At 32.5% G+C, this 21,743-nt stretch overlaps 2 long non-coding RNA genes across 2 annotated transcripts in view; both read left to right on the plus strand.

Annotated features, from left to right (window-relative positions):
• The window catches only part of LOC144572021 (uncharacterized), a 70,641-nt gene that overhangs the window by 3,943 nt on the left and 44,955 nt on the right, over positions 1 to 21,743 (plus strand). The window lies entirely within an intron of this gene.
• LOC144572022 (uncharacterized) lies at positions 12,756 to 13,468 on the plus strand. Its single transcript, XR_013517645.1, has 2 exons — positions 12,756 to 12,933; positions 13,257 to 13,468. It is a non-coding gene; the product is annotated as an uncharacterized LOC144572022 (long non-coding RNA).

The raw sequence follows: 21,743 nt of genomic DNA on the forward strand, positions 1-21,743 counted from the left end.
ATTAAATTTATGGATAACATGGGCATCAGGTTCTTTTGGTATCAAATATATAATGGATTTGAGGAGGGATCCAATTACATCATTTTATGGTGATACATCTTGACACCATATTTTATAAGTCATTTTTGTGATTTTAAAATTCAAACAGGCGATCCGAACCGTTCAACATGATCTCCATATTAATTAAAATGTGTTTGAAGACCAAATTTTATATTTTTTTGGAATTTTTTTAGTATTTATTAAGATGTGTACAAAATTGTTGTTTTCAGAAAATTTTGGACCATTAAAAAACAATAATTTTAAAAAATTCTAAATAAATAATAATAAATTTCCAAAAAGTAATTTAAAAAAATTCTAAATAAATAATAATAAATTTCCAAAAAATGTAAAATTTGGTCTCGAAGGACATTTTAATATGGACATCACGTTCAATGGTTCGGATCGACTATTTGAATTTTGAAATTACAAAAATAACTTATAAAAATATAATATCAAGATGTGTCACCATAAAATGGTGTAATTGGATCCCTCCTCAATGGATTTATTTAGTTTATGGAGGTCTAACCTATTATTATAAAATCCTTGACAAAGAATCAACAGATCTTGGTTAACCAAGTCCCAAAATATTTGATAAAATAAGAATGTAAAACCATCAGGACCTAGAGCACCAGTATCCTCTGAATCAAAAAGTTGTCAGAAATCTTCTAGATGCACTAGTGGAAAAACAGGAATCAGGATCGGTTATATACACATATCAGTATCGGAATCCAACCGATCCTGATGAAGGCGATACTGATACTATCAGGATCGGTTTTATATTTTTCAAGAACCGATCCAAATAGAAACTATTAGGATCGGTTTTTTAATAAAACCGATCTTAATAGTTGTTATCTAGATCGGTTTTTGACTAAGAACCGATCCCGATACGTACTATCAAGATCGGTTTTTATATAAGAACCGATCTTGATAGTATTTTCGATTTTTTTTTTTAAATTACATAACAACCGATCCTGATACGTACTATCAAGATCGGTTTTATATTAAAACCGATCTTGATTGTATTTCAGATCATAATTCCAAAAAAAAAAAAAAAAACTTTTAGGATCGGTTTTTATTTAAAAACCGATCCTAAAAGTTTTTTTTTTTTTTTTTAGAATTAGGATCGGTTATTTTAAACAACCGATCCTAATAGTAGTAATCTGGATCGGTTGTTTAAAATAACCGATCCTGATGTTTTATTGAAGCTAAAAAAAATATTTTTATTTATTTGACCAGCTTCCATATATATTTTGCTGGCCAGCATCCTAAATTTTTTTTTGTTGCACAGTAAGAAGCAATAATCAATTAAATATCATATACACATTATAAATTAATTATCATACACATCTTAAACTATTACAAAAAATTCATGTACTTCATAAAAAGTTTTGTGAAGCATTACATGTTATAACAAGAAATTTAAATCAAAAAAAAAATTAATTAACAAACATACAATTGACTAATTGGGCTATTTCTTCAATTAACACACATTTATACAATATACACATTTATGCAATTAATGTAAAGCACAACAATAAAAAAATCAATAATTACCTCTTTTGCAATCACATCACTTGAGATTAAAAAAGACCCTAAAAACAAAAACAAAGGTAACAATTAGATGGAAAAACATTTTCCAATAAAAAATACAAAAAAATGTGTTTTAAAAGTATAATAATGAGAAAATTAGATAAAGCTAATACCATGATAGTTGATCGGCCGGATGATTAAGTAACTTGAGAGAGATGTCCTCAAAACTGTAAAACAATATACAAACACCATTAATTAATTTTTGAAACAATAAAACAAATTAAAAACTGGCACAATTGAGTCGGAGGTGCGAGAGGCTCGGATTTGAGAGGAAGAGACGGAGAGAAAGAGAGAGAGAGACACGGAGGAGAGGGAGAGACGGAGACAGAGAGAGAGAGACAGAGTACTGAGGATTTGAGAGGAAGATACGGAGACAGAGACAGAGATGCTAAATTGAAAATGAGAGGCGCGAAATAAAAATAAGAAGAACCCTAGCTAAGCTGGTTATATAGGAATTATCATTAGGATCGGTTGTTTATAAAGAACCGATCCTAATAGTATCAGGATCGGTTTTATAATAAAAAAACCGATCCTGATACTAATTTTTTTGTATAAAAATAGTATCAGGATCGGTTTTTTATTATAAAAAACCGATCTTGATACAAATTTTTTTTTTCAAAATTGATTCTGTAAAAAAAAAAAAAAAAAAAAAAAAATCAGGGTCCGATCCTAATAGTATCAGGATCGGTTTTTTATAAAAAACCGACCCTGATTTTTTTTTTTTTTTTTTTTACAGAATCAATTTTGAAAAAAAAAATTGTATCAGGATCGGTTTTATTGCTAAAAACCGATCCTGATAGTATCTGGATCGGTTTTTAGCAATAAAACCGATCCAGATAGTTTTTTTTCTTTTATTTGGAAACTCTTTTCATATGGTTATGTTTAAATAAATATAAAAAATTACATATTAGAAATATAAGTTAATTATTTAATAGAAATTTTATTTAATTTTCAAATTTTACTTAAATAATATTAAACAGGAGATAGGTACTATTTGACATTGACATTTCATTAATGTAATTTTGATGAAAATTAATGTAATTTATATTATTAAAATTTATGTGATAATATAATTAATTATTTGACATTGATATTTCATTTTGAAGTCATTTTGACTATTGAATTTTTTTATACAATCATGCATGATGCATCAATGACTTGTGCCATATAATAATATACATAGGACTTGAACCCTTGTTGTGTGGGGTTGTGAAGGAACGAATACGAACATTAGCATTTGGTCGATCGGAACCGTTAAAATGAAAGAATGTCATATTAATTTCACCATTATAAAATTTGATACAATTCGGGATTCATTTACTAGTTCATGAAAGCAAAACAATATAGCAACATCGCACGGCCGTAAATAGTTTACGTTGGATCTTAATATTATTTAAGTAGAATTTGAAAATTAAATAAAATTTCTATTAAATAATTAACTTATATTTCTAATATGTAATTTTTTATATTTATTTAAACATAACCATATGAAAAGAGTTTCCAAATAAAAGAAAAAAAACTATCTGGATCGGTTTTATTGCTAAAAACCGATCCAGATACTATCAGGATCGGTTTTTTTGCTAAAAACCGATCCTGATAGTATCTGGATCGGTTTTTAGCAATAAAATCGATCCAGATAGTTTTTTTTCTTTTATTTGGAAACTCTTTTCATATGGTTATGTTTAAATAAATATAAAAAATTACATATTAGAAATATAAGTTAATTATTTAATAGAAATTTTATTTAATTTTCAAATTCTACTTAAATAATATTAAACAGGAGATAGGTACTATTTGACATTGACATTTCATTAATGTAATTTTGATGAAAATTAATGTAATTTATATTATTAAAATTTATGTGATAATATAATTAATTATTTGACATTGATATTTCATTTTGAAGTCATTTTGACTATTGAATTTTTTTATACAATCATGCATGATGCATCAATGACTTGTGCCATATAATAATATACATAGGACTTGAATCCTTGTTGTGTGGGGTTGTGAAGGAACGAATATGAACATTAGCATTTGGTCGATCGGAACCGTTAAAATGAAAGAATGTCATATTAATTTCACCATTATAAAATTTGATACAATTCGGGATTCATTTACTAGTTCATGAAAGCAAAACAATATAGCAACATCGCACGGCCGTAAATAGTTTACGTTGGATCTCAATATTATTTAAGTAGAATTTGAAAATTAAATAAAATTTCTATTAAATAATTAACTTATATTTCTAATATGTAATTTTTTATATTTATTTAAACATAACCATATGAAAAGATTTTCCAAATAAAAGAAAAAAACTATCTGGATCGGTTTTATTGCTAAAAACCGATCCAGATACTATCAGGATCGGTTTTTAGCAATAAAACCGATCCTGATACAATTTTATTTTTTCAAAATTGGTTCTGTAAAAAAAAAAAAAAAAAAAAAAATCAGGGTCGGTTTTTTATAAAAAACCGATCCTAATAGTATCAGAATCGGTTCTTTATAAAAAACCGACCCTGATTTTTTTTTTTTTTTTTTTTACAGAACCAATTTTGAAAAAAAAAATTGTATCAGGATCAGTTGTTCTAAACAACCGATCCTAATAGTTTAACTATTAGGATCGGTTTTTTAGAACAACCGATCCTGATAGTATCAGGATCGGTTTTATAAAAAACCGATTCGGATAGTTCACAAATTAGGATCGGTTGACTAAAAAACCCGATCTAACTAGTTTTTAGGATCGGTTTTGTTCAGAAAACCGATCCAGATAGTTATTAGTATCAGTTGTTTCATATAACCGATCCAGATAGGCCGATCCTGATTCATGTTTTTCCACTAGTGATGTGATCTTAATGATCCTGATCAAAGTCCACAAGTGGTCCCGATCAAATCGGTTAAAGCTGTTAAACTGGAGGTTTATTGGGGACCTCACGGTAATGCAAAGTCGTTATGTTTGTAGAATTCGTTGAATCGCGCGGTTTATATAATTTAGTATTGAAGTTTACATAATTTTGTGAAAAAGTTTACATACACTTTTCAGTTAAATCCAGTGATTGATTTTCGGAGACTGCTTCTTCTTTTTTTTAAATTCCCTGACAGATGCTGCCAGTATTTTGCATTAGCCTTATAACGTCCATCTTTACATGCTCGTGTACGAGCCCTAAACTTACAAATCTTCATGAGCACAAAATCAGGAAATTAAAAAAAAAAAAACAAAAACAAAATACTATCTGCTCAAAGCTAGCAATGCTTTAGCCATAGCGCACCTTCTGTAAAGATCTTATCAACTAACAACCATGCACGGAGGCATTAACATACCTCTGAAAACTTGTTCGTTAATTTCTCTGTTTTCAGATGAACCACGTCACGCACGTGAACCATGCTATCCATGTAACCTCTTTCATGCTACCTCAACTTCTAATGCTTTGCCAAGAAGAAGACCATATTTGTCTGGAGGCTGTTAACAGCTTTCATTCAGAATAGCTTATTGTGTGTTTAGTTAAATTTAAAAAGCTAGAATAGAGAATCCAATTTATTTATCTTATTAAAATAGTTTATTTTTATAAAAAGAGAAATTTTACTATTTTAATATTAAAACAAATAGCAAAAAAGCTATTATAACTTATTCTTATTTTGCAATCAAACAAATCTAGAATAACACATATTTTTTAGCACGTCTAATCAAAATAAATTCCTAGCGATTGCTCGGTTATTTTCCCAAATTTGACACTAATACACATGTCTAGTCAGCACTACTTACTGTAGCTTTTCTAATGAGTATGATTATTTGTTAGCTTTTTCCGATTGACCTCTAGTCAACGGTCCCACAGTTACAATTTCCACAATTTTTTAACATACTTTAAGTTGCCATCAATACATTAATGTCCACTTCCGTAAAAACAAAAAAGAAGGAAGATACACTAGTTTTTTCCGATTGACCTCTAGTCAACGGTCCCACATGCACTTACGATTTCCACAATTTTTCAACGTACTTTAAATTGCCATCAATAATTAATTAATGTCACTTCTGTAAAAACAAAAAAGAAGAAAGAAACAAAGTAAATCAAAATAATTCGGAAAAGTTGCGAGACAAAGACAAAAATATTGTGCTATCAAACGTAGAATCAATTTAGAATGTTTAACTTAGATATTTTTAACTTTTTGAGTAACATTGAAAATATGTTAGAAATAGATGAGGATTAATTCAATATTAATTTAATGTTTTCAAATACGATTTTTATGCGGTATACAAAAAATAACCACATACTACTATATATGCGGATTTTTATACGAACTTAAATATACAAATGTCTTCATTAAATATAAATATAACACCATCAATTCAATTAAATATTTAATATGTCACTTCGGTTAATAAATCTGAAAACTCGTAACAGACATGATCTATAATCATGCACGAATGCAGATATATATATTAATATTTAAAAAGATGAAAGCATGAATAGTTGCAGGTTATTTGTAAAATCTGTCAAAACATAAAAGCATACATTACTAATTTGTACGGCTGTAAAAGAAATAAGATGGATATGCGGGCGAGGAGGGTTCAAATGCCTCCATATTTATACGTGGAGGCATTTGAACCCTCCTCTATGCGGGCATATTATACGTGCATATGCGGCTGCACACGGAACTATATATGTTACATAACTGTATATATAGATCGGACTACTGTATAAAGATTTTTTATGCGAAATTTAACTTCGTACACATATGCAATTATATAAGCTGTATTTTACTACACTGGTTGAATTCTGTTAGATAGTTAGAGCCTTCTCCAAGATGTGTTTTCTTAATAAACATTCATATATTGAATTATCGATCATTAAATTTTCTAAAAAAAAATCAAGTTGGACCTTAAATGTTACGTTACGAACTTTTTACAATTAAATTCAAATGAATTAAAAACAAGAATCAAGTTAATTGTGCTAATAAAATGGAAGTTTAAACCTTAATTAAGGTTCCCCTAAATAAGTAGGTTAAGTGTGAATCGAAACCGCGTCGAAATTTCGAGATTTTGGAATTTTATAGGCTCAGTGCGGATGGGATTGACCCGCAGTGCGGATGGGATTGACCCGCAGTGCGGGTGGGTCCATCAGCACTCATGCAATTCTGTGTTGGTCCAAAATTGACTAAGTACTGAGTGCGGGTGAGTGACCCGCAGTGCGGATGGGTCCAGCCGCACTCATGAATTTATGTATTGCACTGAATTTTCCTGAAATCGGCTAAGTAGTGAGTGCGGATGAAGTTGACCCGCAGTGCGGGTGGGATTCATCCGCACTAGGCTCGGATTTTCTTGAATTTGGTCTGAAAACTTTCTAAGTCCCGAGTGCGGGTCAAGCCACCCGCAGTGCGGATGGGTGCATCCGCATTCAGGGTAATTTTAACCCTAAAATCCAAATCAAAGCTTCTCTCTCTCTCTCTCTTCCACCATTCCCCATTTTTAAGTGATTTTCGTCCAAGAGAGAAGAAAAAGAGCTCGTGAGTTTCCGTTTCTTTCAGACTCCCGATTGTTGCGAGAAATCGAGTTTGGAACCGAGAAAGCAGCCGAGGATCTCTCCGAACCCTCCTATTTGGTATTTCTTTCTCTCCTTCTTTCTTTCGAAAACTCGAATTTTCTCGATTTCTCAGATTCTCGTTTTAAACCCGAGATTTGTGTTCGAATTTCTCGAGAACTAGTTCCTCTACACTCCTTACTAGTTTGTTTGTCAATCTTTTTCCCGATTTCTTCCGATTTGTGAAATCTGATTTCTAGGGTTTCGTGCCAAAATTGAAAGTTGGCATAATCGTGATTTGATTTGCTTAACCCGACCAATTAGACTTGTAATCGGTAGGGTTGCCTCCTGATCGTGAATTTTTAGAACATTTAACGGCTGATTTGAGGTTTTGACCAAATTAGGGTTAACCAAACGGTAAATTGAAATGAACCGAGAACCAAAGTAGTGAAACGGTGATTGATGGTTACCAAATGGAGAGTGTATGGTCCAGAGGACCTAGATGAGATTTTGTGTGGTTTTAGAGGATTTTGGTAAGAAATAATGAACCGAACGAATTGATACCAAACACATAGAAATTGATTAGGGAAGGTATAAGCCCTAAAAGTAACTCGAGTAAACCTCTCGATCCTGAACCAATGTTAAACCAAGTATACGTATGATATAGGTGTAGGCTCGGTCGAGCAAGAACTTGCGAGACAATACGAGACGTCCGATCCTTAAATTAAGCGGTACGCTCGTCATACTAAGGTGCGGGATTCTTGGACTTGTTTGATACTTTATTTTCAGGAATTAAACTGTGTTTTCGTTTGTCATGTTGAATATCATTGATTGCATCATTGAATTGTGTATAGCATTTGCATAGCCCAATCAAATTAAACTCGAATTGATGTGACTTGAGTGATTTGCATGCTGGTATGGTTGTAGGTTGTGTCGATCTATTATGATCTGATTTGATTGAAAGTCACCACGATTTGATTTGATATGTATGTGAATGGATTTACGAAGTTAAGCACTTGGATCCAATGAATTTGCCAAGTCGGGCTCTATGCTGACTTGGATTCCCAGGATCCTAAATGGCCTTAGGTGAAAGGCCCTCGATATTCCCAGTACCGGTTGGGACGAGGGAGGGTGATTATGTTATGAGATGTGATTGGAAATCGTGGGTGACTTGTGTAACGTCTATGGCTCGGTGGCATTTTCCTACGTGTTAATGCATTTGAACGGTCGATTGAATATGACGAATATTGGAAACGATTCTAAAAAGGATTTTCTTTATGTGATTCGAACCAGACCTTAATAAACGGTTAAGCCAAGTGATTTCAGATGGGTGTCAGATAAAGGGTCCAGCGGTTGGCCATCTGTAGGTGTCAGTAACCCTACAGATGTGGGTTTGATAAAGGTTCAGCTCGAAAGAACATCTGTAATTGCTACAAGCCCTAATGAACTGAGTTATGAATCGAGTTAAGCCAAAATATATGTTGTGTTTGAAATTCATCTTGGAAATTCCGTAAACTGTGTTTCAGGTTGATAAATTGTTGTCGAGTAGTGGCATTCTGTTATTTATGTTTTCTTATATATCTGTTTGCATTGTTATTGTTTGGGGTTTCATTTTTTAATATGGAGTTTGATTGCAAGTCCAATAATTCATATGTGGCAAATTCGCACTGAGAATTTATTCTCACCCCCACCTTCGGATTATATTACAGGTACCGGTGCGACTGATTCCGGAGAGGCACGAGAGTAGTAGGTCTTAGTAGCTTACCAGTGTATGACCCTAGATATGTTTTGTTGTATAGATTTAGGGTAGGCCTCGTGGTTGGTATCCGGATGAGATACTTTTGTTGTATTATATTCTGACCAGACTGTGTACTCTGATTATCTATTAGAAACTTGTTTTATATTGAATTTTTTGGGTTGAATTGTGAGTAGCCTTGTAAGCATACACGGCGTTGTATGCTTACGGCGGGGGACTGTTACGACCCGTGGCCGCGGGGTGTGACATTAAACTTTCACTCTCATCAAATTATCCTTAAATTTGTAAAAATAAGTCAAATTAGTGTTTGAACTTCTGAAAAGATGACAAATTTAGTCTCTAATTAAACTCCTATATATATGAGTGAAAATTGGTTCTTAAAGTTAAAAAAAAAAAAAAAAAATGAACCAAGTTAGAAGGATTAATTGCATTAATTTAAGAGACATCCAATGGTCAAAACTTAATTTCTTTTCAAATGTTGAAGGACTAATTTGGTGCAAATAAAATACTAGGCACTATCATAATTTTTCGGAAGAAGTTTAAAACTAACTTAATTAGTGTATAGAAAAACTTAGAAGCCAATTATTTAGCTTTTTTAAAGAACTTCAAGATCAATATCTGATTGCCTTTCTTAAATGATGGATAGGGATTGATGGAGAATAAATTGCAATCATTCATCGTATCTAATTTGAATAACAATACATGATATGCTAACAAATTATCTATATTTGGTATCTTTATTAAATCCAAACATGACTTGAATCGTAATTAATGAGATCTGATTGGTAATTAAATACAATCAATTCTTAGTAGTTGATTCAAACAATAACTACTAATATTAAGTCGTAAATCTAGGATGTTAAAGATTAGTTTGAGCATCTATGGAAACAATTCAATCAAAATTCAATTTATGATTATTAGGTGATCTCAATTGCCGAGTTGGAATGCCAATTTTAGCAAAAATTTTGTTGATTCCTGAACAAACAATCAAAATCAAATATAATTGTGTACATATTTAATTCTTTTTTGTGATGTAAGAAAAATACATTATCACTAAGAAAATAATTCCTTAATTTATTTGGTTTTTATATTATTATTATACCCACAATAAGTTTTTTTTTAATTTAAACTTGAGACCTCGTAATTAATCATTATGTGAAGGACAGTCAAAACTTTGTAATAAAACACCTTAAAATTTAAATGAATGAAATTTTTATGCCTGGTAATAAATATCATGTTATATGTACAGAAATAACCAACATTTAGATAATGAGATATATATCAAAAAGGGCATGATTGAAAAAAAATGGAAATTCATTTTAAAATACCACACAAAATCAACGTACTTATGAATTAAAAGTCCAACTTATTTTCTATAAAAAGAATGATTTTGTACGTATTTACTCTCTTATAATATGTCTCCGTTTCAATATATTTTAATATCATTCATAAATATTATTGAATAATTATTTTTTTCATTGGTCTATTTTTTAATGAAATATGTTATTTTCTATGAGTTTTTTTTAATTTTATAATATGTTTTCATTGCAATGCACAGACACTTTTTTAGTTATTGCTTGCTGAAATGTGTATTGGCTAATTAAGTAGCTTGGTTGTGGTTGTGGGTTATATAGTCAACTGATATATAGATATGCAGCGTATGCTCTGATCTTACTGATTTATGTTGATATTTTCATTAATACAGGGTTTAATTTTTTTCAAATAAAATCAATAAATATGTAAATAAGCTAATGTCTCGAACATCAAATCATATTGGATGAAAATTTTATAATTCATCCGTCCGATCAACTCAAATTAACCGACTTGTGACATGTCAATATTTCTTTATCAGATTTACCTCTACTCTCTACAGATTTTTATTTTGTAGAAATAACAGTCAAAGTGTCAAACCACTGTCGGGCTATTATTTTTACTGATACTAAAAGGTAAGAGCAAAATTTTTTTTTAATTATACTTTCTTTTTTAATGTATTGTTGGGGTGTCACACCTTCAACCTTTAAAAAAAAAAAAAAATCTTTTTTGAAAGTTCCGCAGAAACTGCGACTGGGGCTCTTTAAAAAAAGAAGATATATCTATTTTTACTCCGGAAGAAAACAAGGCTGGTGATGATCTTGCTCTTTCTATTTTCCTGATACATTCAAAACGATAAGATAAGTTGTTTCTATCCCATGTATTGCAGTCCCTGTCGTAAGGAAAGCTCAATTTCTTATAGTCAATTAACCCAACAAAAATCGCACTATCAAACTGTAACGAGTTAAGATTTATCACTTATTCTCTCTGTGTGTTACCAAGAATGAAGAAAATATATAGGATGCAGAAATTTCAAATGCAACGGGATAAAATTGGAATCACTGATTATTCTTTATTTGGCTTGCCTCCATATTGCAATCATTTATAGAAGGATGTGACGGAGAGGAGAAGAGATGATTGGATGACCATCTCCACATAAATCTGTCAAAAACTGAATCATCCAATGTAAAGTGTAAAAGATGTTTCTTTCAGTTGCAGCCACTCCTGCATATAAATACCAGTAAACTGTCTTGTAAAATCTAGATGCAAATAATTTCTTGAGAAGGTTGATGCAACTGAAATAAATCTATTTTCCACTATTAAAAAAAGATTAGGATACTAGTATTGTAAAGGATATTCATATATAACATCATCCATCTAGCCAGAAGGCTGTAGAGGCCACATTACCAATCTCTTTATATTAAATTAAATTAATATATCACTATCATTGAACAATAAAAAAAATTATATTATATCAAATTAATTTAATGTACAATGTATCTATATTATGCAGTACATTTTTTATAGCTTTATTTTTTATCGGTTATTTAAAAATAATTATTGTTTTCCTTTGCGTAAATGTGGTTGTTAATAGATACCTTGCCCAAAAAATGCTGAGAATTTTCATAAATTTTTAAATCTGGACAATAATAATTGTTGAATTGTGATAATTGTGTGTCCAATAAAAACATTTTACGAATAAATTATTTTGAACAACATTAAAAATGAGAATATTAAGAAAAGATTGTGTTTTAACTAATTAATTTTCTTTTTCACCTTGTCATTTAACTTGGTAGACTTGTAGTCAACACCCCATATATAGTTGCAATCTTTACTTTTTAGTAGAATCGCACTTAATTATCATTTAAATTATGACAAGAAAATAGAAAGTGGAAGTAGATTGCTGTGATCTCCCTTTTTATTTCTATATTGCATTATCCTTGACTAACATTGGAAAATATAACAGAAGTTGACAGGCATTTTGCAACATAGTGGAAGCCTACAGTTATTTATTTAACAAAATAAATTACATAAAATAAATTACTCAACATGTTTAGCATAATGCTATTTCGTATCCGTTGGGTAATAGATAATTATATAAAATAAATTACATCTTGAGAAAATGTATACATGTTATTGTAAGAAGAATATTGTGCTAAACATGTTGTTTTTTTATTTGAATGTTTTGTTATTTAGTTAACAAATTGGATTTGTTAGAAGAGTTATTTGTGATTTTTATTTGTTTTATTTCATAAAAAACTATTAGTTAGAATTAATTGTATATTTGTATTTCAATTATATATATATATATATATATTAATTTGTAATTGTGATTGCATATATATGACATGGTGAGTTTTGATAGTTTATTTGTAAAAATAATATAAAACCATTATATTTGTATTATTTGTTATTCGTCCACTACCATTTAATTATTCACTAATTTTAACTGGTATGGCTTAGGTTAGGGTAAAGCAAATTCTTAACGGGTATGGGTATGAAAATAGTTTCACCCTACCCATATCGTACCCATTGCCACCCCTACATATCTCTATATATATTGAAACCATTATGTACTACTACCACAAAAGGAACCACTATAAGCGGGATTCAACATGGCAACGAAAGCTCTTTCAATGCTCTGTATTGTCTTCCTACTTGTTAGCGCCTCTCTTGTTTTTCCTTCTGCAGAGGGCACTCGAACCTTGGAGGAAAGCAAGGGTGATAATTTTTTTCTTTCTTTTTCTCTTTATCGATCTGCTGCTTTCACATATATATTTATTTTTCCCTGGTGCGCGTTCAAGTTATTTCCTTGCTTGAATCAACTTTAAGTCTTTGAGCCAGATTTTTCAATTTACTCCTATAAGCTTTAATTAAGTATAAATTTTAGATACATGCAAAAGGGTGTATCTGTTGGCAGCCACTTACCTAGTTTTAATGGTTGGTTTGTATTTGTATATAAGATTGGAGGTTCAATTATATAATTGACACCACTAAATTAATGACGTAAATTTCTTCTTCATTTTATATTTTTCTTGATACAGTTAATATCGTGTACAATCCAATAAACCCCAACAAACCCCCTGGAGGATCAGCTGGCAGACCATACACTCGGCCCTGCAATAATAAAAGATACGGATGCCCACCATAGAAGATTAATCCATATTTCGACAAAAGAGTTGAAGAACAATGTAATAATTAACATATGTATGCGTATAAGCTTTTAAGTGAAATTTATGCATGTAATATCGAGAGATAAAGAGGGGACCTTGTAATGTGTACGCTACACACGTTATGTATGTATCTATGTGCTAGCTAAATAAATTACTGTGATTTGATAAAAATTGAGTTGTGAAATTAATATGAATCTTAATCCTTATACTTTGAAAATAATCGTACTGTAGTAACAGAGATTTTTTTGTGTTATGGTAACACGACTGCTTATCATTGAATGGGATTTATTAACTTTCCCCCAATATATGATTCGTCAATTAATATATCCATTAATCCCCCTATAATATATGTCCTCAGATGGTCCGAATAATAAAAAAAAAAAATGAAAGTGAATAAGATGGTACACGGACAGCATCTCAGATCTTACCTACTCAAATCTCGTCTCTTTAAGCCATGGTTCAAATTAAATACCATAAAATTGTAGGAAATTAAAATAACAAAATTATGTAATAATTGAAGATGTTAGTTCATCGACAGATAGTAAATCAAATTTTAAATAAGAGACAAATATAACATTTTTTTTCTTGAGGGAACATATAACATTGTTAAGTGCAATGTCATTTGACATATATAAAGAGTTCCACATAGGCAGAGGGGATTCTGAAACAGCGTCTCTTTTTCTTATGCCCAGCAGTTCAACCACTTTCGATACCATGTACCACAACCAAATGGGGCAAATACCTCTTTCACTTTTTGGGCTCGTATTAGGAATAGGCTTCCAAGCACGGGATGGCCCTTTCGAGATGAGACTTTGTAGAATTTCTGAAGGAAAGAACACAGAGGACATCCGATTCTATGTACGAAATATTCATGAAGTGAGCATCCAATTAATGGAGATGGTGTTCACTGTCATATGTTATGATTTATTTGATGTACATTAATTTTGATGTCTTGTAAATATTTCTTTTTCTTGATTAATAAAATATAAAGTAGACAGTGGTTTACATTTATTACTATTATTTGTTTTTGAAAAATAACGGTACCATGGAACGAGGAAATTCTTTTAAGTGAAGCACAACTACTCATGGACATTTTACTGTCAAGTCCATGTATTTTTTCTTAAATTTCAGGAGCGTATCACATAAACAGTTCCTTGTTTGGTGAAAACTTTCAATCCCAACAAAAATTCAAGCATTCCTGTGGCTGGTCCATAAACATAAGATTCTAACTAAGAAAAATCTACAAAATAGAGGTTGGCAAGGAGAGTTACAATGTCAATTTTGTGAATTGGATGAAACCTCTAATCACTTATTTTTCAGGTGCTTTTATGTACAACAGATTTGGCACTGGATGGGACGTTGCTCTTTTCTTTACAAGGATTGGAGCTCAATAGATGATGTAGTCGATTTTGCTCTCACCTTAAACAAATTACACAGAACTGCTTTACTGATAGTCTCATGTGCGGTTGTATGGAGTATTTGGAAACATTGCAATGATTTATGTTTTAATAATCATAGGATATACACAGCACGCAATGTTATCTTACAAATTGTGTCTCTTGTATCTTATTGGACAGGTACTGCGGTGGAAGCGCTTCAGGTTGCAGTTCAGGAATGGATGCCTCTAGATGTCGATGCCATCCCATTACAGGTGCTGCCACCGGATGATGTGCAAATGGTGGACTGGGTGATTGCTGATGAAGCGGAAGCGTGAAGACTGAAGCCTTGCTCCTCTCCAACATATTTTGTTGTTTCTTTTTGTTGGAGATTCCGTTTATTACTATTTCTATCTTGTGTTGAACCTTTCAGTATATGCCTGCGTGCATGAACTTGTTTTGGATGCTTTATCTTTGCTGCTTAGAACTATCTATCTGATATGGTGAATTTTACTGATGGAACTCTGAGATGTAAGTTACCAATTTCATGTTAATGAAACGGGCGTTAGCCTTTTTTCAAAAAAAAGTGAAGCACAACTAAATATATGACACACTCATTTTGTTTTTCTAATTCTTTATCATTTTGTACAAATTAATATAATGGCAACATTTAGAAAAACAAACATTTATATTAGTTTCTAATCAATGCTAGTGTTTCTCTAACTTTGAACTAATAGTCTACAGTATTGACTTCTCTAATCAATAGTTTTCTTCGGTTGACCACCAGTCAACGATCCCTCACTTATGATTTCCACTATTTTTCAACATACTTGTCAAGTTGTCAATAACAAAGTCTCCTTCCGTGAAAGAAAGGAACTGCTGTCACTTTCTTCAAGACTATATGCGTTAATATTCTTTGGCCTTTCCTAAATACATTTTGACTGAATCAAAATAATTCCAAAGATATGCGAGATATCGACAAAGCATTGCGTTAGAGCTGTATTACTTTGATTCTTTCACTTTTTGACTAACATTAGAAATATCAAATATGTGAGAAACAGACAAAGATTTATTTTGATGTTTTGTTCCAAAGACATTGACTCTCGTGCGAATGTATTTTTGGCTAATTTCAGAGGAGACTGGTTAACTATTGATGTTTTGTTAATTATTAATAGTATGTCGTACTGTTAGAAGTTGATCGGCATTACATTTATTATTATATATTATTTGTATATGGTTCGTACTTAATTTTAAAGTAGAGAGTATATTTATGAATATAATTAAATTATCAGTAATGAATTATTTTTTCTTTCTATATAATTCAAATTTAATATAAAACAGAATTTACAATTCTAAGCAGTTAATAATTAACACTGACGATTTCTAGCTAAATGAAATATTTATTCGGTGCGTTATCGTATTTAAAAACCGGCATGCATTAATTCAGACAAGGAAATGTTGCTATACATAGAACTTAAGAAATTTAATAATAATTGAAACATTTTTGTGTTCTTGGGGGCATCCTTCGAAAGTCAATTGTTTCATTATATAATAAGGCATATAAAATTGCATGTCATTTAGCAAACAAACCCATTTGATAAATATATATGACCATCAATCAAACGGTTATTATAATTTAAAATAACATTACATATATATCTTTTCAATTAATTAGATAGTTTGCATGTCAAATATGATACTATTTCTAAATCAATTAATCATTAACGGATTGGTTTTTTTTTTTTTAAATAGTGGGTATACCACCGATTTCATTACAAAATCAAAGTAATACATGTCTAGGTATCCAAAATGGAAACATGCCACAAACATGATCCTGTTATGTTCACACATTCCATATTCAACTATAAACAAAGTAAATGAACTATCCAACCAATCAAAATAACAAGTTAGATATAGAAACAGACAACTCAAAATATGCAAATAAACATGTAATCACTCAAGCTCACTGATCTGCATCTTCTACATCAGCCTGCACATTTTCAATCGTTCCATCTCCTTCTACAGGTGCTTGAGTGGCCACAACTTCTAGAAGGTTCTCCTCCATGGTGGACATGGCCAAAAGTAGACCCACTGCCTCTTCCTCTGTTGTCAATTGATATGGGAGATCCTTGACGTTAAAAGGCAATATTAGAGATAGTTTTAGAAAAGAATTATCATTTCTAGATTGGCACCAAAAAGAGCTCATAGATATGATTTTGGTACCCCAAAACTATGGCAGATGCTGGTCTGGTGTTATTGAAACAAACTCTATTCATTTCTAACCATATGGTTCAAAGTATAACACCTCTAATTAATTCAAGCAAGAGTCTATCTTTAAGGGGAATTAAAGCATCTAAAAGTCATAATTCCTCTACAATTTCAAAAGAGAAGGTAAAATTATTGTAATTTGTAATCCAATTCCAAATAATTTTGATATATGAACATTGAGTAAATAAATGGTCAGTTGTTACCTCATTTGTATAAGAAACACATTTAGTATCACCTTGCCAACCTCTGTGAGAGAGGCTCACTTTGGTCAGAATTTTATTTTGCCTAACTAACCATAAAAAAGATTTTAATCTTAAATGGTAAATGAGAAGACCAAATGGTAAGGTATTATTTATTTGGCATGCCCCCATATTGCAATCATTTATAGAAGGATGTGACGGAGAAGAGATGATTGGATGACCATCTGCACATAAGTCTGTCAAAAACTGAATCATCCAATGTAAAGTGCAAAAAATGCTCTTTCAGTTGTAGCCACTCCTGCATATAAATACCAGTAAGTTGTCTTGTAAAATCTAGATGCAAATAATTTCTTGAGAAGGCTAATGCAACTGAAATAAATCTATTTTCCACTATTGAAAAAAGATTAGGATACTAATATTGTAAAGGATATTCATAACACCATCCATCTAGCCAGAAGGCTGTAGAGGCCATATTACCAATCTCTTTATATTAAATTAAATTAATATATCACTATCATTGAACAATAAAAAAAAATATATTATATCAAATTAATTTAATGTACAATGTATCAAAATTATGCATTACATTTTAATAGCTTTATTTTTTTCTGTTATTTAAAGATAATTATTGTTTTCTTTTGCGTAAATGTGGTTGTTAATAGATACCTTGCCCAAAAAATGCTGAGAATTTTAATAAATTCTTAAATATGGACAATAATAATTGTTGAATTGTGATAATTGTGTGTCCAATAAAAACATTTTACGAATAATTATTTTGAACAACATCAAAAATGAGAATATTAAGAAAAGATTGTGTTTTAACTAATTAATTTTCTTTTTCACCTTGTCATTTTACTTGGCAGACTTGTAGTCAACACCCCATATATAGTTGCAATCTTTACTTTTTAGTAGAATCGCACTTAATTATCACTTAAATTATGACAAGAAAATAGAAAGTGGAAGTAGATTGCCGTGACCTCCCTTTTTATTTCTATATTGCATTATCCTTGACTAACGTTGGAAAATATAGCAGAAGTTGACAGGCATTTTGCAACATAGTGGAAGCCTACAGTTATTTATTGTTGTCTAATTACAACTTTTTCACATCTTCATATTCACTAAAGGATAAGGAAAGAGCTGGCTGCCTTATGACACTGCTATAAAAATAGAATCTCTTAACGCTCGTTTCTAACAATTTAAATCAATTTTGATTTGAAACCGATAGACTAACGGTATTGTGACAAGTTAATAAATGAGGTGAAATATTATTCTATCAATAGCGCTCTCAAAAACTAACAGAAGATGTGCACCACTTTCTTCTATTGGTTACTTTTAGTGTACCAATAGAAGTTATTTCCCTTGTTATAGCAGTATTATAATCCTAACCGATAAAAATATTTCATGATATTATAATATTGGTTAATACATTAGTAGTACTCATGCATATAAGCAAAACAAACTTGTTTATTAGTTGTGTTTTGAACCATTAGAATTTAGATACTTCAATTTCGCGCATATTAACTGGATCGACGTCATTAATTTTCACATTGTTCCTGTCTAGTCAAATTAATTTCTCTCTCATCTAGCTAGTGAAATACATGAAAACAAGCTCATGTTTTTCAAAATAAAACCATGGCGGTACAACAAGCTCTAAGGAAATGGCATCAAAACAATTTCTCAAAGATAGAGGTGCAACTTAAAGGATGTAGAGAGGCTATACTCTTTTTTGATAGAATAGAAGAGAGGCGCAACCTCGATCAAAGGGAATTCCAGCTGCGCTTAAGAATCAAGGAAAGGGCCTATGAGTTGGCACACAATATCGAGATGCGGTGGTCACAACGGGCTCGATGCCGGTGGCTTGCGAGTGGGGATAGAAATACCCATTTTTTCCATGCGTATGCATCAGCACGGGCAAGAGGGAAGGCAATCCTTTCAATTGAACATGAGGGCACTACGGTGACTAATCAATCTGAAATCAGGGAGATCTTTCGTAATCAGATGCGTAATTTGCTAGGAAGGGAGGAAGAGGTGCTTCACTTCGATCCCAAAAAGCTCTACCCTCAGCAAGAAGACCTAAATTCTCTACAGGTGCCTTTCACTGAAAGAGAGATTGCGAAGGCAGTTAGGCAACTGGCAAAAAATTGGGCTTCAGGCCCAGATGGCTTGCCGAACGAATTCATACAACAATTTTGGGATACTCTGAAGGAGGATGTGCTTGGGGCTTTTAATCAGTTTTACCATGGACAATTGGATCTGCGGACGATCAATTGTGCCAATATTATCATGATCCCAAAAACTGACAGTCCCACTGATGTTAACGGGTACAGGCCCATTAGTGTTGTAAACCTATTGCCGAAACTAATATCCAAGGTGTATTTAACCGCCTGAGACACTTCCTACCTGACATCATCTCTAATGAACAGACGGCGTTCATCAAGAACAGGCACATCGCGGAGTCATTTCTGGCAACGCGAGAAATGTTGCAGCACATACACAAACATGGACGGCAGGCAATTTTTCTCAAAATTGACTTTTCCAAAGCGTTTGATTCTGTCAATTGGAAGTTTCTTTTCGCTATTATGGAGGCAAGGGGATTCCCCAACAGATGGATTGAATGGATCCGAAACATACTCACTACATCCACTTCATCAGTTCTCATTAATGGGGAGCAATCGGATGGGTTCTGTCATAAGAGAGGCCTTCGTCAAGGCGACCCGATATCGCCTATGCTCTTCATAGTGGCCGTTGATGCACTACAGAGGATGTTTCGGATAGCAAACTCTACTCTGCTACAGCCCATCTCCCATAGAATCCATGAATCAATCAAAGCGTTACAATACGCGGATGACACCGTTATTATAGCAAATGCAGGGCATGATTACAATTCGATAATCACTCTCAGAATAATACTCAGGTTATTCAGCTTGATTTCAGGATTGCACATTAATTTCAAGAAGAGCTGTCTAGTACCGCTGAATTTGAGTAGTGAACAGTGTTCCGTGGCGAAATCAATCATGGAATGTCAGCAGTCTGCATTTCCTATTAATTATCTTGGGATGCCCCTAACATTAAATAAACCTTCCCAAGCTGTTTTCATTCCGTTAATTGAGAAACTGGAGCGAAGGTTGGAGGGATGGAAAAGGAAATTAATTTCCAGGGGAGGAAGAAGACAATTGGTCATATCGGTCATGTCGGCGGTACCGGTGTATTTCATGTGTTGTTTCTTCCTACTGGATTGGGTAATCAAACGAATAGACAAACTCCGTAGAGATTTCTTATGGGGTAAGAACGATGGGAGAGGCGTTTCCCTAATGAATTGGCCTACGGTGTGTCTACCAATAGAATGGGGAGGAATGGGCATCCCGGATTTGAAAATTCAGAACAAAGCTCTCCTATGCAGGTGGTGGTGGAGAATCTACCACGAACCAAATTCGCTTTGGGCAATGACGGTACATGATCTGCATGCAGTTGCAAATCACATTCAAGGACCTCAACTGTTCACCAAGGAGGGTTCTTTCTTTTGGAAGCAACTGCACGGTATCAAGGATACGTTCTTATGGTCAACGAGGTGGCAGATTGGTGATGGGATGCAAATCTCGTTCTGGTTTGATGCTTGGTGTGGTCAGCCAATCAAAGGGCCTTCTGAAAGGAGACCTGTTCATTTTCGAATCTCACTTCGTCAGGCAGTTGACGTGGTGTCAGAAATTGCCCCGGAGTATGAAGGGGAGATCTCTGCTTTGTCCTTTAACACACAACAGGATGCTATTGTGTGGAATTGGACCAGCACGGGTATCTACTCTTCAAAATCCTTATATAGAGTCTTTAAGGGAGGAGGAAGGACAAGATGGTGTTTTGTTCATTTATGGCGATGCAAACTCACACCATCAGTCAGAATCTTTGGATACCTGATGCTAAACGAAAGATTGCTGACACATGCTAATATGATTACCAGGAACTTCAACTGTGATCCTAGATGCATGATGTGTGAAGATTGTACTTTGGAATCAACAATGCACTTGTTGTTTCAATGCAAATTTGCAAAAGAAGTTTGGTTGAGATTAGGGCAAGTGGCTCGGATGAATTTCCCAAGTATTGACCAGGATGACATGAGGATAGAAGATGCATGGAATTCATTTCTATCAGGAACAGGGGGGTCAATGCAGCAGACTGACTGAACTGATGCTCTGTGCTTGCTGGCATGTATGGAAGGCCAGGAATTCTAAGGTTTTCAGGGGCACGGATGTAACTCCCAATATTTTATCGAGTAGAATTTGGGGAGAGTTCTTGATGTGGTGTAAATATTGTTAGGAAAAGTCCATTTTCTTTTTATTCACTGATGTTGTATAGGTTGTAATGAATGTAACTCTTGGTCAGCCTCTGCCAGGATTTCCAAAAAGAAATACATGAACAAATCAAATTGTTCCCTGTCTAGTCGAACGAATCAAAATTCCTCCCCGCATTTAGCTAGTGAAATACATGAACGGTCCAAATAGATACTATTGAAAAAACAAATA

The sequence above is a fragment of the Carex rostrata genome, chromosome 19 (assembly GCF_964058835.1).
Source record: "Carex rostrata chromosome 19, lpCarRost1.2, whole genome shotgun sequence".
NCBI lineage: Eukaryota > Viridiplantae > Streptophyta > Magnoliopsida > Poales > Cyperaceae > Carex > Carex rostrata.